Source organism: Rattus norvegicus, chromosome 16 (genome assembly GCF_021556685.1).
Source record: "Rattus norvegicus strain SHRSP/BbbUtx chromosome 16, alternate assembly SHRSP_T2T, whole genome shotgun sequence".
NCBI classification, from domain to species: Eukaryota; Metazoa; Chordata; class Mammalia; order Rodentia; family Muridae; genus Rattus; species Rattus norvegicus.
In genome coordinates, this window is record NC_141549.1 from 5,208,269 (window position 1) to 5,228,605 (window position 20,337).

Below are 20,337 nucleotides of genomic sequence, written 5' to 3' on the forward strand. Positions count from 1 at the left end.
TTCAGTCCTAACCAGAACAGGACCATGTTAATTCTCCCAACCAAGTCAAAGATGAAGCTCGTGAGGCGTGACCCCAGCATTCTGAACATGCTGGTTCTTTATTCGGAGGGCTTTTTTCCCTTCTGTTTTTCTATGAGTTATTCAGAGAACAACCCCACGCCTCCCCTCCGATGGCGCCGGAGGCTTATCGTAGACACTGTGTTTCACAGCACACTGCACTCCTCCTGCCGTAACTTAATCCGCATAAACACCGACAAAAAGAATATGGAAATGTTTATTTAGATAAACCTAAGAAACTGACATGAGCATAATAGAGCCAAACAGATTCTTCATTTAAGGAGATAGCACCAGTCTAGAGCAGCTCAATGGGTCCACCTGCAGACTAAAATAGAGAGCTCACGAGATGCCAGTGGAAAATTACTTCAGAGTCTCTCAGACAAGGAGAGCCTAGGAAGACCCTGGGAGCCCAATACGTAGGGTTGTGAGGGAATAAATACTCACATACTGCCTACTGTGTGTCAACATCCAGACTTCTATCCCCTTACTGACCATCACAGCATTGTAGGCCACATCTACCACAATGGCTGTAATACGAAGGGCTGTCCACTGTGCTGTGCTCTGTGTGAGCATTCCATTCAGTACTTTATAGATATGACCTCATCAAGTCTCCTCAACAACCCCCTCAAGAAGGATTTACCAGTTATTAAAATGGGAGGTGGGACACAAAGAAGTATCAATGACAAGACTGTAATTTAACCCAAAGTTGATTCTAACCTTGCATGGTCTTGTCAATCACAAAATGATCCTCGCATAAAACTTCAAAACTACCATGGGATCATCATAGTTTATACAGGTACAGTAATGGTCATAAAAGTAGAATTGTTTGGCTTTTTGTGGGTTTTGTCTTGTTTGTTGGGGGAACCTGGGTGTTAGTAAAGATTTTTGTTTTTAATGTTGTTGCTCGAATGGGTAAATATATTTACGTGGTTCGAAATTCAAAAGGAAAAACTGGGGCAATGACTTGGTTGGTAAACAATGTTGTAAGCGTAGAATCTGAGTTCAGTCCTGATGCGTAAAAGAAAGAAAGAAACAAGCAGTAAAGCATCAAGCAGGTGTGGTCCTACCTGTCTGTGACACCAGAAATGGAGGTGGAGCACACCCCAGGCTCGCCGCCAGCCAGTCTAGCCAAACCAGACACCTCTGCGTTTAGTGAGAGACACCATCTCTAAACAAATAGATCGATAAAAGGTAAAGTGATTGTGGAAGGCACCTGACACTGCCCTCTGACCTCCTACACACACTTGAACACACATGTCCATAAGCACAAATTCAAAAGGGACCCACAAGTATTCTCTCTTCTTGTACATGCTGGTCAGTGTCTCCTTGCAGACCAGCAAAGCTCTTAGTCTCTAAGGTAGCTTTACAGAGCTTACTTGCTGCAGATGCAAACAGAAAAATGCATACATAGATACATGCATGTATATATGCTTAATACATGCATCCTAATACACACATACATATATAAAATACATACATATATGCATGTGTATGCATACACACTAAATACATGTATACATACATACATACATACATACATACATACATACATACAAGGAGAAAGGGAGTGAACCTCTATTACTTAGAACCACACATTTCTGCACCTCGCTTGGCTCTAGGGACCAGCGTCTAGAGATTCTTCTCAGCCAGCACCTTGAGAGTCCTTCCTCCTTGTGAGAGTCGTCCTCAGCTGGGCATTCGAGCTGTGATGCAGCAGTGAATGGCTCAGTCCATCGAGGAGTCTTTTTATTAGAAAGTGGATCTGATCACAGCACAGACATGGAATCGCTGGTTCAAACGCTGTGCATTCAACAGAGGTTGCCGTGTTCCCTTTCAGATTGTCCAAACTTAGAGCGGGTAACCTCTGTCCCTCTTATTGATGTGTATGTAGATTACTTGGGCCAAGTGTTCCTAAGACTCTGCTTGACTGCACGGTCTGGGGTTTCATTGCTGATGAGACAGACAGCTTTCAAGTATAACTACTCACGATTTCAAATATTTATTTTCACCAAAAAGGGAGAGCTTTCCCAGTGATCGACTGTTTAATAAAATCCAAAACTGAGAAAGTGTAAGTTTTACTTTAATGAAGCTCTGCCTTGATTGGGATGTTTCCAGGTGCCATGAAGGTTATGGCAGTGAGAATTTAAATGTCCCCGCAGAGGTGTGTGCCCCGGAAGCTGTGGCATAGCCACAGTTTCCACTTAGAGGAAGGTGTGGGAAAGTGTTCCGTGCAGGCTAAAGCACGTGATTCTCATGCTGAGTTAGACACAAATAGATAAATACCTTACACACGCTGCTGGGTGCTGATGACAGAAGCTAGTCCCCAGCGCTCTCTCTCTCTCTCTCTCTCTCTCTCTCTCTCTCTCTCTCTCTCTCTCTCTCTCTCTCTCTCTCTCAGAGCTTACAAGCTCCCCAGACATTTCCATGGCCAACTCCGACACGGCAGAAATAAAACTGTCAATTCCAAACCAAAAGGAAGGGCGTGTGCACAGTCATGGCGTCTACTCTCTACCAAGACTTTAGTACGAGCGAGACATGCGTTCTGAGCCACCAGTTTGCTGGTGATGGTTGGCTGTGCCGTGCAGGAAGGGTGATGTTTGGCTGTGCGGTGCAGGAGGTCTGTACCTCAGCCCAGCGAAGGGGGTGTCAGATTTTATTCACAAGGTATCTCTCAGCATCACCCCTGCTGACAGATGCTGGACCAGTCGAGCTCTGGTTTCCACGGAGCATCCCTCATCCTGAATGAGATTTAACGTGGAGCAGATAAACATGAGTGAGCCTGCCCTGCTGAGGATGGGGCGCCGGGGACAAGAAGATCTTAGATACCTTGACACCAGGAGAGCCTGGCTGCTGGGTACCGGAAGGAGATGCTGCTGAAGCGGCCGCATTTGCCCCTCCCCCTTTATCTCTGGCATCTTATCTGGGCCTCACAGAAGAATGACTGAAACAGGATTCGAAGGCACCGGGGGTAGAGAAGGCTCATGTCTAATCCCCAACAGCTCCAAGAGCTCAGTCCTAGTGATAAAAGTATCTGGCAGTAATTCATCCTCTCAACAAAGAGATTTAACACCCTGAAGGGTGAGTCCAGCAAGGTTGTTCCTGATAGAGTCAGCGACTTTAAGCTTCTCTTTGTTCGGGTTTACAGGAATGAAAGTGAGCGAACAGGGTTACTTACTGTCTAGTGTAATTATATAAGATTGTCGTATCTTTTTTAAAAAAAAAAAGATTTATTTTTATCTTTTATATGTGTGTGCCTACTTGTCTGTATGTACACAGTGTGCATTCGGGTGTGTGCAGGGATCCAAAGAGGGTATTGGATCCCCTGGGACCAGAGTTACAGGAGGTTTTCAGCGGTCCCATGTGAGTGCTGGGAACCAAACCAGGGTCTCTTCTGCAAGATCAGCAAGTGCACTGAGCCATCTCTCCAGCCCCAAGACTGTCGGATCTGAAAGGTACATTTTGCTAAATAAGTTAATTACACCCAATCTAAGGCTAATCTAAAGACAGTTGTTTCTCCGGTCTAGCGTCTTGCAGGACTTTGTCAATCTTTTTTTTTCCCCCTCATTATTATGTACTGTGCTGCCACCTAGTGGGCACAACAGAGGTAGCGCCCACACAAGAGCCGTAAAACTGCTCCTTGGGGCCACCAGTTCCAGTTTCAAAATGTTCGTCCATCTTGTCCGTTGCTAATACCTTGTGTAGATTTGTGACCTTAATAAAGCACAAAAGGCCTCACAGAAGCCGAAGGCCAGTCAGATCCCAGAGACTATTTCCTTTAAAGCAAAAGGCGGTAGGAGTAGCGGGGGTGGTATTAACAACGGACAGGCCAGGTCTGACTCAAGGGCGAATTGGGATTGAGAAAAACTGACTATTAAAAGTCCGAAAGAAGATTTGTGTTTCAGGGCCAGCTAGACCGATCTGGGGCTTCACGCACGGTGACAGAAGTGAGCTGGATCCCGATGAAAGGTGGCTGCGGGGAAATGGATTCTAGGGGGGGGAGAGAGGGGACAGAAGTCAGAAGACTTGAGCTATTCTTAGCCAACCCCCAAACTGCTTTCACTCTGCTGACAGGGGTAAGAGCTTTTCTACCAGCACCCCAACTTCTCAGAAACAGCTGAGTGTCCTACAAACCGACTCAATCCTGACAGTACTAACATAGCTAACAGCAGGGCCACAGGTAAGGGCCCCATTATGTAAGGCGCCCCGGGTTCTAATAGAAGTCCCTAGTCCCAGGTCTTCGCGGTTACTTCTAAGTGGCGATACATCTAGACGGTTCCTACAACTGCCAGCTGTTGAAGAAATATCCAGAACCATTTAGGCAACCCAGGAAAATGCATTACTACAGCAGGAGCCTCGAAAGAGCTATCGGTAGGTATGCAAATGAGCCACGAATTGAAGAGCTCCATAAAGCGAAGCTCCGCCCTGAAGACAGGGAGCTAACTCACGTGGGCGGGAGGGGGGGTGTTTTAAGGGGCTTTTGGTTAAATAATTCAGAGAAACAAACTCGGGGTAGAAATACGTGCAATTAAATCCCCTAGTGTAGCAGAGTAACTGTTGTGTTTCTGCACACTTCTTGAACTCTGAACAGAGATCAGATACCTCAGGACAAGATAAACTAGGCTCATCGAGAACCTATCACATGTCAGTGGCCTGAAGACCAACATAAGCTTGGGCCCTGGGCAGTCAAGGTTGACTGTTTCCCAGACTTAGATCATTTCTTCCTTGTCAGTCAATCAGACACTTTGGAGGCCAGTAGGCTTTGTAGAGAGAACGATAATCTTATCAGGAAGAAAGCGCTTTAAACTTAAGCATCAGGTATTTCTGAGCCAGCCTTTCTCCCCAGTAAGTTGCTGTTCATTACGCCCCAAAAATATCTATGGTCCCAAGCCACTTCCGCTTACACAGCTTAGGGCCGGTAACTGATCTCTCTGTGTTTCACTAGCCAAAGGTTCTTCTTCGAAAATACCTAGATTTTCATTTTAAAAGCCATACTAACATACTACCTCCTTCTCCCAGTCTTTATGAGGCAGGTATGTCTCCTTGACTGCCTGTCTTGGGCTTCACCCTGGAACTTGTTTTACTGAACGAAGTGCTGGCAGACCTCAAACAAGTCTGGATTAATATATGTCACAAATGTGAGCTTTCCTCTTTTTCTCCGCCATGACCATGAGAACAACTTTCTCTGCGTACCGCTTCCCCTTGAGACACTGGGCCTTTGAATAAATCCATGAGGACAGATGTGAGGCTGCTCTGGAGTGGGGAGAGAAGCCATGCTGGACCCAGAACATGACGGAACACAGATGTTGGAGTCAGCTAACGAAGATTCTAAAGTGGGGTGTGTGTGTGTGTGTGTGTGTGTGTGTGTGTCTGTCTGTCTGTCTGTCTGTCTGTCTGTCTGTCTCTGTCTGTGTGTGTCTGTCTCTGTCTGTGTGTCTGTCTGTGTCTGTGTGTGCATATCATATACACTCACTCCAATCCCCAAGACCACAGGGAAAAGTGGATGAGAAGAAGAGAGGCAGAATGAGAAAGAAAGAAGGGGGTGGGAGTAGACAGAGAACCAATTCTAGAAATAAAAACACAACCTATGAAATTAAAAATGAAAAACGCTGAATGGTCTTGGTAATCAAGAGCTGATTTTTTTAAAAGAAAGAGTAAGTAAAGACAAGCGAACCGAAGAAATAGTCAGGTTGAGCACAAAGACAAAGATTCTTCTTTAAAAACCAGGGTTAGAAGGAATCATATGACATCAAGAGACCTGACCTACGTGTTAGTGGAGTTTCAAATGAGGAAGGGTGGTGCAGACAAATGTTTAAAAAATTTTCAAAACCTCCTCGATTTTTGTGAGTGGAGTAAATTTGTAAGCTCAAGATTCTACAAACTCCAAGTAGTTAAGTATTTATTTTTAAAGATCATGCACACAAGCATCTAGAAACCAGACACAGCAAAAACCTTCAAGCAGTACAACACGATTTCTCCTCACGAACAATGAAAGTCAGAAGACGATAGAACACCAATAAATTATGCATCAGCCAGAATCCACATCCGGTGACAACATCCTCCATGAAGAGAAATACTCTCTGGTAAGCAAACCCAGGACAAGACGTCAGGAACAGCCCTGCTGCTAAGCGACATCCCTGGGCTATGGGAAGGTGATTCCACGTGAAAACTGAGACTTGGGAAAGAATAAATGATGGCGAAGAAAAGCCAGAAAAACCAGCAGGCTGGTTTCCCTTCCTAAAGGTGGTGATTTGCAGCAGAAATCATAACTAATCTTACAGTGAATGACTTTATGGTACATGGAGAGGACTCTTTTAAGTGGAGTGGTACAGCATTAATTTAGACGCACATGCACACAAAACAATGCAGAAATATGGCTATAAAGCTAGTGAAGCTATCCTTTCACTCTAAAACGGTATGCAGATGACAATAATACTTAAAGGCGTGAGAGAGAATTGTGTGAGAGATGAGTCTGGTTTGGAGGAATTGATCAAATTTTTTTCTCCACCTCTCAACTCCAAACAGAACACGGTGACAGAGGCGTGGCCATGAAGAGACAAGAGAGGAGGCTTCCTTCGTGACATCAAAAACCTGAAAGAACAGGATTTCACACTGAGGCTCTTAGCGTGCGGTGGGGATGGGGATGGTATGGAAAAACATACTCGGAAGTGCCTCTACCGTGTCCTATCTGGACAGGACTGATAAGAATTAACTGAGCCAAGGTCCCCAAGACTAGGCTCAAAACTGTCACTCATTAGAAGGATTCTCAGAAGTCAGGAAAACTGTCCACCCCTGCTTCTGGTTTATTACAGTGAAAAATCCTGTTACAGATTAAAATGCACACAGGAAAATATGCACATAGGATGAAGTCCAGGAGAAATGTTGTACAAAGTTCAAGATGGGGCTTATGGTAAATGCCTCTTTCTGGTGGAAAGGACTGGAGTGTGGCCAACCTGCTGGGGTCAGTCAGACAAACAGCTACACAGCTAATTACCTTCCCCTATTCAGTGACACTGGGTGTCAGGCTCCGGGAAGCTTCCCTAGCTGGTAACACTGCATGCATTGCTGACCATCAGAGCTCAGGTGATTACATAAATGTTCTCGGGTCAATCCACTGGTTAGGCCTCAAAGCCATATCCCCTTTTACAATCTTTGTGTTTTAAGAGGGACATCCAGTCTCCATAAAAGTGTTATCACTGATGTATTTGTTTTCTCTGTTCTTAATTCTTCTATTTATTCAATGAGTTCTTAAGGGGTTTTTTTTTTTCCTCTTCTACATTAACTATTTTCTGACATAGTATTCGGTTTTCTCCCTATTAATCATTGGCTGTAAACAATCTCATTGTGCTGTCAGTGAGTAACTGGATATTATAATACAGACTCTTCAAGTATTATAAAAATTAATATGTTCACACGACAGACAGACAGACCGACCTGGCAGTGGGTCAAGAGACGAAGAGTGTTTGGCTGTGGATCTCTGCAGATCTCTGTGAGATCTCTGTGGGTCTCATCAGTTGCTAGATGATGCCCCACTGATGAAACCGGGCTAGACACCCATCTACAATTATATCAGAATCTCACTGGGAATCATTTCATTGGCTTTTTATTTATTTTGTTTTTATTTTTTGCCAGTCATGCTTGGTTCTATCCTGGGTCTGCCACAGAATCAACCAAGCAGGGCTCACAGGGCCTCGCAGACACTGAAGCAACAAACGCAGACCCTGCATGGACCTGAGCCAGGTCCTCTGCTTATACATTATGGCTGTGTATCGTGGTGTTCTTGTGGGACTTCTACAAATAGCTGGAAAGGTGTCTCTGACTTTAAAAAACAGAAGGAGTTGATCTGCAGGATGGGGAGGAGAGGTAAGGAGGGGCTGAGAGGAGTTGGGGGGAGAGGGAAACTGTGGTTAGAACCCAATGTATGAGAAGAGCATAAAAGTTCAAAAACAGAGAGACAAAGAGTGGGAACAAAAGGAAGACAAACAGCAAAAATGGCAGACTCAAATCCATTCACAGCAAACGTTGGGTTGAATGTTAGTAACAGCCAGAGTAACCGAAATGGTAGCCCCTCACGCAGGAGTCTGCCTGACCTTAAAGACAGAAGCTCCATCCCCCAGGCTCACAGGCTCGACAGTTCCATCCACCTGATCCCTGCTGTGCTGCCCAGCACATACATGGGACATTCCCAACGCGGAAGGAAGTTGTCAGCACCGGCCTAAGTTCTGATTAAAAAGAAGAAGGCATAAGATAGGCAAAATTATGGCAGCTCCACGTTCTCTCTAAGAGAACTGCCGTGGGTTTGGTTTTTTTTTTTTCTATGCAAAAATAATTTTCTTAACTAATTTTCCACTATTGGACTTGTAACAGTTTGCTAACTGGAAAAGCACTTTCAATATAAATATACAGCTAGGATTGAAAGTCACAGAGTGTGTGCGTCCATGTGGTCTAAGGTGAAAGGCTCCCACATGACGACTTGAAGAGCAGGAAATGGCACTGTTGCCATAAACTCTGCAGTCTGAAGTTCGGCCACAAAGCTCGCATGATTTCTCTTTCCTTCTTGAGTTTCACGGATGGATTTTTGTCCCCAGCGTAGATGCCAGCAGCCTCCGAGTGGGAAAACTGAGGGTTTTCATCCTTAAACACGAGGGAAGCACTCTGACACCTTTCCTTGGTGTGTCTACACTACAGAATCCCAGTGCTATCCCATGCTTTAGAGGTAAGAGGTGAGTCACTTGTACTCAAGCACTTAGCCCTGTGCCAGTCAGTCTGAGAAACAGAGTTGACTGTTAAGTGACTAACGGGCAGACAACATCTGCAGTGTGGATGGAAGAGTGCTTACAGCCTGGGGACCATTGTGACACAGAACAGCACAGAGAGTGATCAGCACTGCTAAGAAACATTCAAATATGTTACAGTTAGAGATAGACAGACAGACCGATACGTGCGTGCACACCCGTACACACACATGGGCACGCATGCACACACATACGTGCGCACATGTCTTGTTAGAACAGTTTAAATACACTTGAGGGAACTGTCTTGAGCAGGACCCCACACAGTAGAACGTGTTCATGGTGAGAGCCTTCTAAGCTGGGTTAACCCACATTCTAGCACAGAAAAATAATGGGCGCTTATAATGATACACTTGTTAACAAGGTTGAGTTGTGTATAGCACACTGCCCACATGCCCCATAGTGTTAAGGCATAATATGCGACGTGTAAATGTCTCCAATAGAAAAGATTAAAGATCTGCAAGTTTTGATGCGTCAGCATCAGTAACAGATGAATTTACTGTGTGGGAACTCGAATATTCTCTATTACAAAGTTCTCTCCATTTTATCCCTGGGGTGTTTGTGTGTTTGTTTGTTTTCCTAGAGAGTCTCAAGGATTTCAAGTTGGCCTCAGATGTGATGTGTAGCATAGTCTGGTTTTTAACTCCTGATCCTCCTGCCTCCACAAATCTTAAATTCTCATCGTGATATATCTTGACTCTTCCCTTCTTCCAATCTTCAAGCCAGGTACCAAACCTTAGCAGTCTGTATGGGTGTACAGAGGTACAGCACTCTATGACCGTTGGAAATTCTTTTCCCTGTGGCCTCAGGGTGACGTGAAGGACAACCATGCTTGTTTCTACTTGGACAGTTTCGTCATTTAAATCTGATGAAATGACAGCATCACCCAATGACGTTCAGCATTTCGACTGGACTCCTACCAGGTGTGGTAGCGCACACCTTCTGTCTTAGCGCTCCGGAAGCAGAGACAGGCAGCGCTCTGTGAGTTGGCGGCCAGCGAGGATTACACAGAGAAACTTCATACACGGAAATGAAGTGCGGACAATAAAGCGCCTGGGTCTGCCCGCATCGGCTCGTGTCCTCCCTAGAAACACTCACCAGGTTTGTCCCACTCAGCTACCTGTGAGGCAGATTCTTATTCCGCGTCTCTGCTGCAGATTGCCTGAAGGGTTTATTTGTTCAAATTACCACATGAACATCCCGAGCTCTGGAACTTTATTGTAACAGTTGTCTCTGCAGGGTTCATGAGTCTCCTCCAATCATTTGTGAGGAATTGACCAGCCTACCCACTCTCATTCCCACAAATACCCAGAGAATCTCTGAGCCACTTTAAATATGGGAGGCCTGGATATCCCAAAAGTCTTCTGAGAGCCCAAATTCCATCAAAGAACCTGGAAATGGGAAACTGGGCACTCCACCGTCACTGCGGTAAAATCAATTTTACCATCAGCAGTGTCCTGATTGCTCTCCTGTTGCTGTGATTTTTAAAAGAAAAAAGGGGCCTGACAAGGGCACCTGAAGAAAATTCAGCGCATTTTGGCTCGCAGTTCAAGGTAATCTATCACAGCAGAGATGTCAAGACGGCGGGGGCTTAAAGCAGCTGCTCACGTCACAGCCACAATCAGAAGACCACAAGGAACGCAGGCACACTGTTCCCTCTCTCCTTTACACAGTCCGAGATCCTCTCTCTGTTCAGACAACAGTTCCTTTCCCAATTAAGCTGGGTCTTCCTGCATCAGTCAACATAACCATGACAGTATCTCGTGGATGCGCTCAAAGCCCCGCCCCCCAACACCGAGGTGATTCTAGATCTTGTTCAGTTACTATTATGAGTGGTGGTCAACTGATTGCTTCCAAGCCTGAGTGCAACTCTACTAAGGATTATGCACTTGCTTGCGCCCTCTCTCTCCCTTTCCCTCTCCCTCTCCCTCTCCCCTCCCCTCCCCCTTCCTCTCTCTCCCTCCTTCTCTCTTTCTCCCTCCTTCTCTCTCTCCTCCCTCCCTCCCTCCTTCTCTCTCTCCTCTCTCTCCTCTCTCTCTCTCCCTCTCTCTCCCCTCCCTCCTCTCCTCTCCTCTCTCTCTCTCTCTCTCTCTCTCTCTCTCCCCCCCCTTTTCTTCTCCTGCTCCCTCTTCCTCCCTCCTTCCCCTATCCTCTCTGTCTCTGTCGCTCTGTCTCTCTCTGTCTCTCTAACACACACACACACACCAGCAACCCAAAAATAGTGAGACCCACAGACTGGAAGCTGGAAGGCTGCATTTTGCAAATTATCACACAGGCCATGAAACGTAAGAAAACGTTTTCAAAAATCAAATGATTTGGGCTCCCAGTAGAGTGAATGGAGTCACCAATCTACCTTCAAAAATTTTGACCCAGAATCTTTCAGAAGTGGAGCAGAGACTGGGGGAAAGGTCATTCAGTGACTAGCCCAACTTGGGGTCCATCCCATGTGTAGGCACCAATCCCTGACACTATTGCTGATGCTGTATTGTGCTTACAGACAGGAGCCTAGCATGGCTGTCCTCTGAGATGCTCTACCAGCAGCTGACTGGGACAGATGCAGATACTTACAGCCAACCATTGGACTGAGGTCAGGATCCTTACGGAAGAGTTTGGGGAAGGATTGAAGGAGCTGAAGGGGATGGCAACCCCATAGAAAGATCAACAGTGTCAACTAACCTAGACCCATGGAAGCTCCCAGAGACTAAGCCACAAACCAAAGAGCATACATGGGCAAGTCTGTGGCCCCGGGAACATGTATAGCAGAGGACTCAGAGAGTATTCACCTAAACCTTTAGAGACTCAATGCTCCAGGGAAGGGGTATGCCAGGTGTGGGGGGAGTGAAATGAGGAACTGGGTGGTGGGTGGGTCAATGGGTGGGGGAGCACCCTTTCAAAGACAAAGGGGAGGGGGAGGGGTGAAGAACTCTGGGAGGAGGACGGAGGACGGGGAAGTGGAGCAACATTTGGAAAATAAATAAATAAATGATTTTTTAAAATAGTCAAGCGATTCCATAGCAGCTGTGTAAAGATGATCGAAATTCAGCGGGCAGCATGTGCTGCCACTCTGCTGGTTTCCTGGGAAGCCGTTGATGAGCACTGCGTCCTACAACTTTTGATAGTCCACTAAGGACGGATGGTATCCATTTCCTTTCAAATCAAGCCTCTTTCAGTCTCAGTGTTCAGCAGCCAATCAGCCCGCGGGGGCCTCCCTGCTGCAGGTGTTGGGCTGAGAACCCCGAAGCACAAATGCTTTGAAACTCTCCATGTGCCAAAAGTGAGCTTCCTTTCAGCAGAAGCCTAGCTGAGAGCTTTGCTTCTCAGGGCTCATTCTCGATAATGGGAAGAAAAGAGGCAAGTGCGGTGTTTGTTCCTTAGTCCATGGAATCAGAATTCCATTGAAATAAGCGTGCGACAGAGAAATAACCTGTAAACACCTGTGGATGTGCCAAAATAAAAACATTCACAAAATCTTCCTGGCTTAGTCAGGGTTCTATTGCTGTGGAGAGACACCTTGACCACAGAAACGCTTATAAAGAAAAGCATTTAATCGGAGCTGGCTTACAGTTTCAGAGGGTCAGTCCGTTATCATCATGGTGGGAAGCGCAGCCTTGTGCAGGCAGACGTGGTGCGGGGAGAAGGAGCTCAGAGTCCTACATCCAGTCCACAGGCATCAGGAAGAGAAAAGCACTGGACCTGCCTGGTGCCCTTGAAAGGTAAAAGCCTGTGTGAAATGGCACGCTCCCTCCCACAAGGCCACACCCACCGTAACAGGCCACACCCACCGTAACAGGCCACACCTCCTAATCCTTCTAAGGAGTGCCACCTCCCAATGACTAAGCATTCAAACTCAAGCCTCTGGGGATCATTCTTATTTAAACTACCATACTTCTCACTTCTATAACTTAGTTAAAAAGAGTCGGCTAGCTTATTTAAAAACTATAGTAATGATGTGCCAATCTGCTTAGGGCTGTTATACTAGATGTCACACAAATTAGGTGCTTTTAATTAACAGAAACTCATTGTTTCACGGTCCCAAGTCTAGGTAAAGTCAAGGTTGAGGCAGAGTTGGTTCTCCGAGGAAAGAAGCCATCCCAGGCTCGCCCCCTTGGCCTATACCCGGCTGTTTTATCACTGTGTTGTTTTGAACTGTCTTCCTCTATGCATGTCTCTGTCCCAATCCCCCCTTTGATCAGGACAGTAATAACGGGGTTAAATCTCACCCTAATGATTTTACCTTAATGATTTTAACTCAGTAAAAATTCTGTCTCCATGTATGGAGACATTCTGAGACGGTGTAATGGGCACAGAGGTTTAGTTCACCATCGTCATGGTGGGAAGCATGGCCTCTAGCAGGCAGATAGCACTGGAGACGTAGCTGAGAGCCAGCTTCCTGGTGAAGTATCAAGGCTCTTGTGTCCCCAGGGCAAAGGATAGTTAGGAATAGTTTATTCAGAAATGGAAAACAAAGCTCATAACTCTCTACAGGACATTTACCTAGCACCAGCCTCTCCCATATTTTTACAGTGTGGGCTTTTCCCATGGATGCTGCGTTCATTAAATGAAGTCCAGATAGGGAAAGACTTCCAGGGTTTCTCTGTAAAGTGGCTTTTTTTTTCATATGTCAATCTTTTTTATGTAATACACACACACAAACACATGGTATAATCTTATTTTTTTTAAGAGCTCCATACACAATGCAGTGTTCACATGTCAATCTTGGCATAGGCTTCTCCAGTCTCTCCATTCTCCTGCTACAATGGGATTCATAACTACAGCATAGGAATTTATGGGGTTGGTGGCACACATCTCTAGTCCCAGAACTTGGAACAGAGGCAGGAGGGCTGAGACTTGAAGACTTCTTAGGCTACATCCTGAGACCCTGCCTCCACGAGTACATAATTCATTTGTTCATTTGTGAGGGATACAATTCGGCCATAAGAAATAATGTTTAAACTGTTGCAAACCTGGCTGGGAATAAAATGTCCTAAATCTGTGCCAGCACTTGCTTTTGTCTCTTGTTATTGTGGCCTTCTATTTGGGGAAGAACTGCTGTCTTGCCATGGTGTAGATTTGCATTTTCATTGTAACCATTGATGCTGAGAATAATACTGTGCTCATTGGCCGCAGCCATCTGTAGATCTTGTAAATTTAAATTATTTTACAGGTGTTTTGTCGGCGTTCATGTCTCTGCATCACTTGCATGCAGTGCCCATGGAGACCAGAAGAGGCGTTGGATGTGGAGTCCTAGACAGTTGTGAGCTGCCATGTGGGTGCTTTGGATTGAACCCAGGTCCTCTGGAAAAGCAGCTACTTCTCTTACCCACCGTGATCTCCCTCCAACCCTGCTCTATACTTCTCTGGAGAGATGCCTACAGATAATTTGCCAGTTTGAGATTAGATTACTTGCTTTTACATATTTATCTATTTACATATTCTAGACACGTGTGAATCCTGGATTGACTGCACTCTTCCCATTGTGAGAGCATGTTGCATTGGGCAAATGCACTCTCTGTAATTATCAAGGTATTGGTGTGCTTCTGTCCCCCTTGTCATTAATATGACTACATTAGTTTTAGATGCATCTTACTTTCTTTTCTGTTGCTGTGAAAGGACACAGTGACTGAGGCAACTTGTAGAAGAAAGAGTTTCTTTGGGCTTAGAGTTTCAGAGGGAGGATCCATGATCATTGCAGCAGGAGCATGGCAGCAGGCAGGCAGTCATGGCACGGGAGCAGGAGCTGAGGGTTTACACCTTGATTCTAAACATGAGGCCAAGAAAGCTTCCTGGCAATAGTGTGGACTTTTGAAACTCCAAAGCCTGCCCTTGGTGACACACCTCCTCCAACAAGGCCAAAGTTCCTAGTCTTTTCCAAAAAGTCCCACCAAGCGGGGACCAAGAATTCAAATATATGAATCTATGGGAGCCATTCTCCCTTAAACCACAAGATGTTCAACTAAATTTGCATTCCTAGAATAAATCCCACTGGCAGCTATGTAACATAGAATATAACTCTTGAAACAGTCTGACTCTGTAACTCAGGCCAGCCTCAAACTCTTGATCTCCTCCCTCAACACAAAACTCTGAGATTGCACCCTCCTCCCATGCCCTATTCCCATGGTGAGAGTTACGATGAATTTATGAAAATCTTGTTAGTGTTTTTAGAGAACCAAGTCCAGATTTTATTCTCCTCCCTTTCTTTTCTGCTTTCTATTTCATTTCTTTACACGCTTGTCTTTATTTCATTCCATCCCTCCACTTTGGGATAGAATAGAAGATATCCCTCTTTCACACAGCCTCTTTTTCTCCTGTTTTTCACTCTGTGCTAAGAGTTGAACTCATGGTCTTACCCACTAGGCAAGCGCTCTACCACTGAGCTACATCCCCAAACATCTCCATCCTTCTAAAGCAGAAAGTTGTGTTAAAGTCTTCCTCTCTTCCTTCCTTCTTCCCTTCTCCTCTTCCTCCTCCTTTTTCTTCTTCTCCTTCTTCTTTGACAAGGGAGTTGGGGAAATGGCTGAACTGTGCACAGGCAGGAGGACTTGACAAATGCACTTTCTGTAATTATTAGGGTATTGGTGTGATTCTGGCACATGTTGGATTCAAGCTTACTATGTAGCCAAGAAAGACTCCTGACTATTCTTCATCTCTGAAGTGCTGGGATTTCTGCTGTCATCACACCCAGCATTACAGATATTTGAACCTGTAAATTTTCTTCACCACTGCTTTTGCCGAATGGCATGTACCTGGGTGTGGATCTCTTCTTTTTTTTCTTATTTGGTCTTTATGTCTTAGATGATGACTGATTTTCTTCAATTTTGAAATTTGTTGCCTCTTCTCCCATAACATCTGTTATATGTAGGTTTGCACAAGTTGGTATAGTTGATGGTGTACCCCGTTTTCTTTAATCTTCTCTCTCTCTCTCTCTCTCTCTCTCCCTCCCTTCCCCTCTCTCTCTCTCTCTCTCTCTCTCTCTCTCATCCTTAAACAACTGTTATTTTTGACAGTTTCATGGTTTCATGGTTCTGGCTGGGAGTCCCAGATCAAGGGACCAGCATGATTTTTCTATTATTCAGATTGGATAATCTCAATTTAACGAACTTTAAGTTTATGATATATTTTCTACCTTCTTAAATTGGTTATTGTTGAGCCACAAAAGTAAATTTTCATTTTAATCTCTATAGTTTTCAAGCCAATATTTTTTTCTTGGTTTCTTCCTATTCACTCTCCCTCTCTCCCTCCTCTCATTTCCCTTTCTCTTTCCCTTCCTCCCTCACCACCCATGTGCGTCCGAGAGTGTGTGTGTGTGTGTGTGTGTGTGTGTGTGTGTGTGTGTGTGTGTACAGTCAGCATCTCTTATGTTAGATATCACTGACTGGGCCTGCCGGGCTGGCCAGCAACACCCAGGGAGTTATTTTTCTTCTCCATCAGTAGGATTAGAAGCATAGAGTGCTTAGCTTTTTTTACATGAAACTCTAACCCAAGTCCTCCTGCTTGTGCACGGTTCAGCCATGTCCCCCACTCTCTCTTTATTATATTCCTTCTATTCTTTTTACTTGAGACAGGGTCTTACTCTGTAGCTCAGGCATAGTCCTTCTCCCCATTTCTCAACTGTTAGAATCAGTGTTCACTACGGCAGCAACACAAAGTAACTTCTGCCTTTTCATTAGTGTTGTTATTTATGGAGACTCTTTACTCTTGTAGACATTGTTTCCTTTGCCTATTTTAACACATTTGAAATATTTGATTTATGTAGCATGTGCTCTAAGGCAGTTTCCTCCTGGATAGAGGAGGAAACTCATGAGACCCTGGAGGTAAACAAAACACCAAATGTGTGATATTTGAGAAAATGAAAACTAGTACAATTCTCCAAGCCCCTCCCTAGCTTTATAAAAGGAGTAAACAGTTTCCAGGGGACAAGACTCCAACCAGCCAAAAATGCAAAGAAGAGACCTTCCCAATCTCAGCCACATGAAAGCTGTGCAGAGAGCCCCAGAGCTGCAACTATAATGAGTTGTCACCCATGTTGGCATGTGACTTTTTCAAAGACACAACCAGGGTTTTTTGTGGTTATCATTGCTCTTGAGTCATTACTGCTCCTGTAAGAAACCCATATTCTGGTTAGTAATTTCCATTTAAAATTGTATCAAAAAAGACCATTTCATGATGCATTTCTCAGAAGAAGCTGGCTATGGTAGCACATGCCAGTAATCCCAATACATGGGAGGCCGTGATGGTGGGGATCATGAATTTAAGAATAACCTGAGCTGTGGAGCAAGACTGTCTTAGGTTTCCATTTGCTGTGAAGAGACAACGTGACTCGAGAAACTCAGATAGATAGATAGGTAGGTAGATAGATAGATAGATAGATAGAAGATAGAAAGATAGATAGATAGATAGATAGATAGAAAAAAGATAGATAGATAGATAGATAGATAGACAGACAGACAGACAGATAGATTTTAATTTGGGCTTACAGTTTCAGAGGTTCAGTTATCATAGCAAGAGACATGGCAGGGGGCTGGGGATTTAGCTCAGTGGTAGAGCGCTTACCTAGGAAGCACAAGGCCCTGGGTTCGGTCCCCAGCTCCGAAAAAAAGAACCACAAAAAAAAAAAAAAAAAAAAAAAAAAAGAGAGACATGGCAGCATCCAGGCAGATACGGTGGTCCTGGAGAAGGAACTGAAAGTTCTGAATCTTAATCTGAAGGCATCCAGGAGGAGACTCTTTCCACACTGGGCAGAGCATGAGCATTGGATCTCAAAGCCCACCCTCACAGTGATACCCTCCCTCCTACAAGGCCACACCTACTCCAATAAGGCCACACCTACTCCTAATAGTAGGTAGCATTTCCCATGGGCCAAGCATATTCAAACTACCACAAAGACCTTGTCCAGATAATAATAATAATAATAATAATAATAATAATAATAATAATAAACCAATAAAGAGAAAAGGAAGGAGGAAAAGACGAAGAAAATGAGGAGACAAAATGGAGAAACAGAGAAAAGAAAGGGAATAAAGAAGAACCAAGACTACGTTATAGCTGAAAAATATAGAAACACCAAGAACCCGAATCAATCTGTTTCCACACCCCACTGTTTGTTCCACAATGCAACTATGATATCCAGTATAGTTCCCCATATGAACTGTCATAGCTTCACTTGTCGACTTGACACAAACCTAGAGTTACCTGGAAAGAAGGAACATCAACTAAAGATCAGATTGACATGTGACTATATCTGCTAAACATTTTCTTAATTGCTAGTTGATGTTTGGAGACCCAGCCCACTGCGGGCGGTACCATCCCTAGGCAGGTGAACCTGGGCTGTGTAGGAAAACCAGCTAGGTAAGCCAGGGGAGCAAATCAGTAAAGCAGGATTCTTTCTTGGACTCTGCTTCAGGTCCTGCATTCAGGTTCTGGCTTTGAGCCCCTGCCCTGACTTCCCTGGATGATGAATAGAAGTCAAATAAGCCCTTTCCCTTGGGTCAGAGTGGTTTATTACAGCAACAGAAGGCAGAATAGAGCAGGAATCCACTCTGCTCTGTACAAGGGATCCACTGCTACCCGGGCTTGATGGCTCACAGCTGTAGTTCCTACTCAACAGAAAAAAGCACTTGTCCACAAGGTCTGACAACCTGAGTTCAATCCTCAGAACCCAGCGTACAAGAGAAAGACTCGAAGTTGTCTTCTGACTTCTCCATATGCATCAGAGCATGCATGCCATGTGCACACACAAATAAAAAAGAAAAATATCAAAATGTTCAGTGTGGGCCTGTGCACCTGGGGCTTTCCCCGGAGATCTCTGGCCCAGCTAGGTGGTGGGTTCAGGAGAAGGGAAGTGAACTCAGGCAGGGAGGGGGAACAGCTTTCATTGCCCCCTTGCTGGTCCTTCTCCTTTCTGCCGCTGCTGTTTCAGTTGCTCGGGCCAGGCTGAGCCAGCAGGAGGCTGATTAGCTGGGAAAGGGGTGCAAGGGCACTTCTGGTGGTGATTTCGGGAGAGCAGATCTTTCCCCCAAGCAGCGGTGTTACAGCTCTTATGTCAGATCTCTCAGGCAATGGCATAATTCCTGCACACCTTTAATCCTTCTGAACACGATTCTTTTTTATGTTTCTTTTTCTTTTATTGGATTTTTTATTTACATTTCCCAGTTTCCGAGAGACAAGCCCCTATCCCATCCCTCCCCCCTTCTTCTATAAGGGTGTTCTCCTCCCATTCCACCCCTCTTACTTCCCCCTGACATTCCCCTACACTGGGGGGGGGGGTTCCAGCCTTGGCAAGACCAAGGGCTTCTCCTTCCATTGGTGCCCAACAAGGCCATCCTCTGCTACAAATGCAGCTGGAGCCATGGGTCAGTACATGTGTAGTCTTTGGGTAGTACTTTAGTCCCTGGGAGCTCTGGTTGGTTGGTTGGTATTGTTGTTCTTATGGGGTTTTACACGATTCTTAAGTACAGTTTTTGGATAGGTCAGTGTCTGACAGCAGGTTCTTCGTATTGGTTTGGCCTGAGAGCTTGGGAAGACCTCATCTACATATTTGGGACATGGTCCTGCTTCTACAACTGATTTGTCTTGAGTCTAAGTGACTTGTGGAGGAGGGGATTGGGGTGTTGCCCAGCGTGACTGATCTGTCTCAAACCTCTCTACAGGTGGTTGTGTGGGGGGCTGTAGCTATGAAGGGCATGATCTCCTGGTAGACTGGGAATGCTCTGCCATCCCTTTTAGGGTCCCTGGGGATTCAACTTATCTCAAACAGGAATCAGGGTACCTTTCACAGCCCACTGCCCTACAGTTCAGCACACCTACAGGTGTGTACATGCATATGTGTACACACACACATACATACACACACACACAAATAAAAATAATAGGGACTCGAGAGATGGCTCAGTAGTTGAGAGCACTGACTGTCTTCCAGAGGACCTGGGTTTGACTCCCAGCGTCCATGAATCTGTACCTCCAGTTCCAGGGCATCTAACACCCTCTTCTTGAGACACCAGACATGCACATAGGTCACAGATACACATGCAAGCAAATATACATATTAAATACAGATGAATATTTTAAAATAATATCAAAATGCTCAGCTCTAAATTGGACAGACAGGTTAAAGAAACAAAATAAAATTGACTGAGTAAGGAGGTAAGGCTGGGAAGAGTTGAGGATGAATATGAGCAAAATATACTCTATAAGATTATCAAGGAATAGAATATTACTTAAAATAAGTAAACACACACAACACACCTTTTCTCCTCGACAGGCTAATTGGCAAACTATGGCTACTGGCCAGGTCCCAATACCTCGCTAACAAATCATGCTAGCCCTAGGTAGCTTCTGATATTAAGAAGAAATAATAAGAATTAAATTGGCTCACACTTCCAGAATGCTGAAAGGGAAAACTGACATTAGCAATTCCTGTCAAAATGGCTGCTTGACAGGACAAAAGCACATGAGTAGAAAATGATGGAGGAAGTTTGAAGATTGCTAGGAAGGA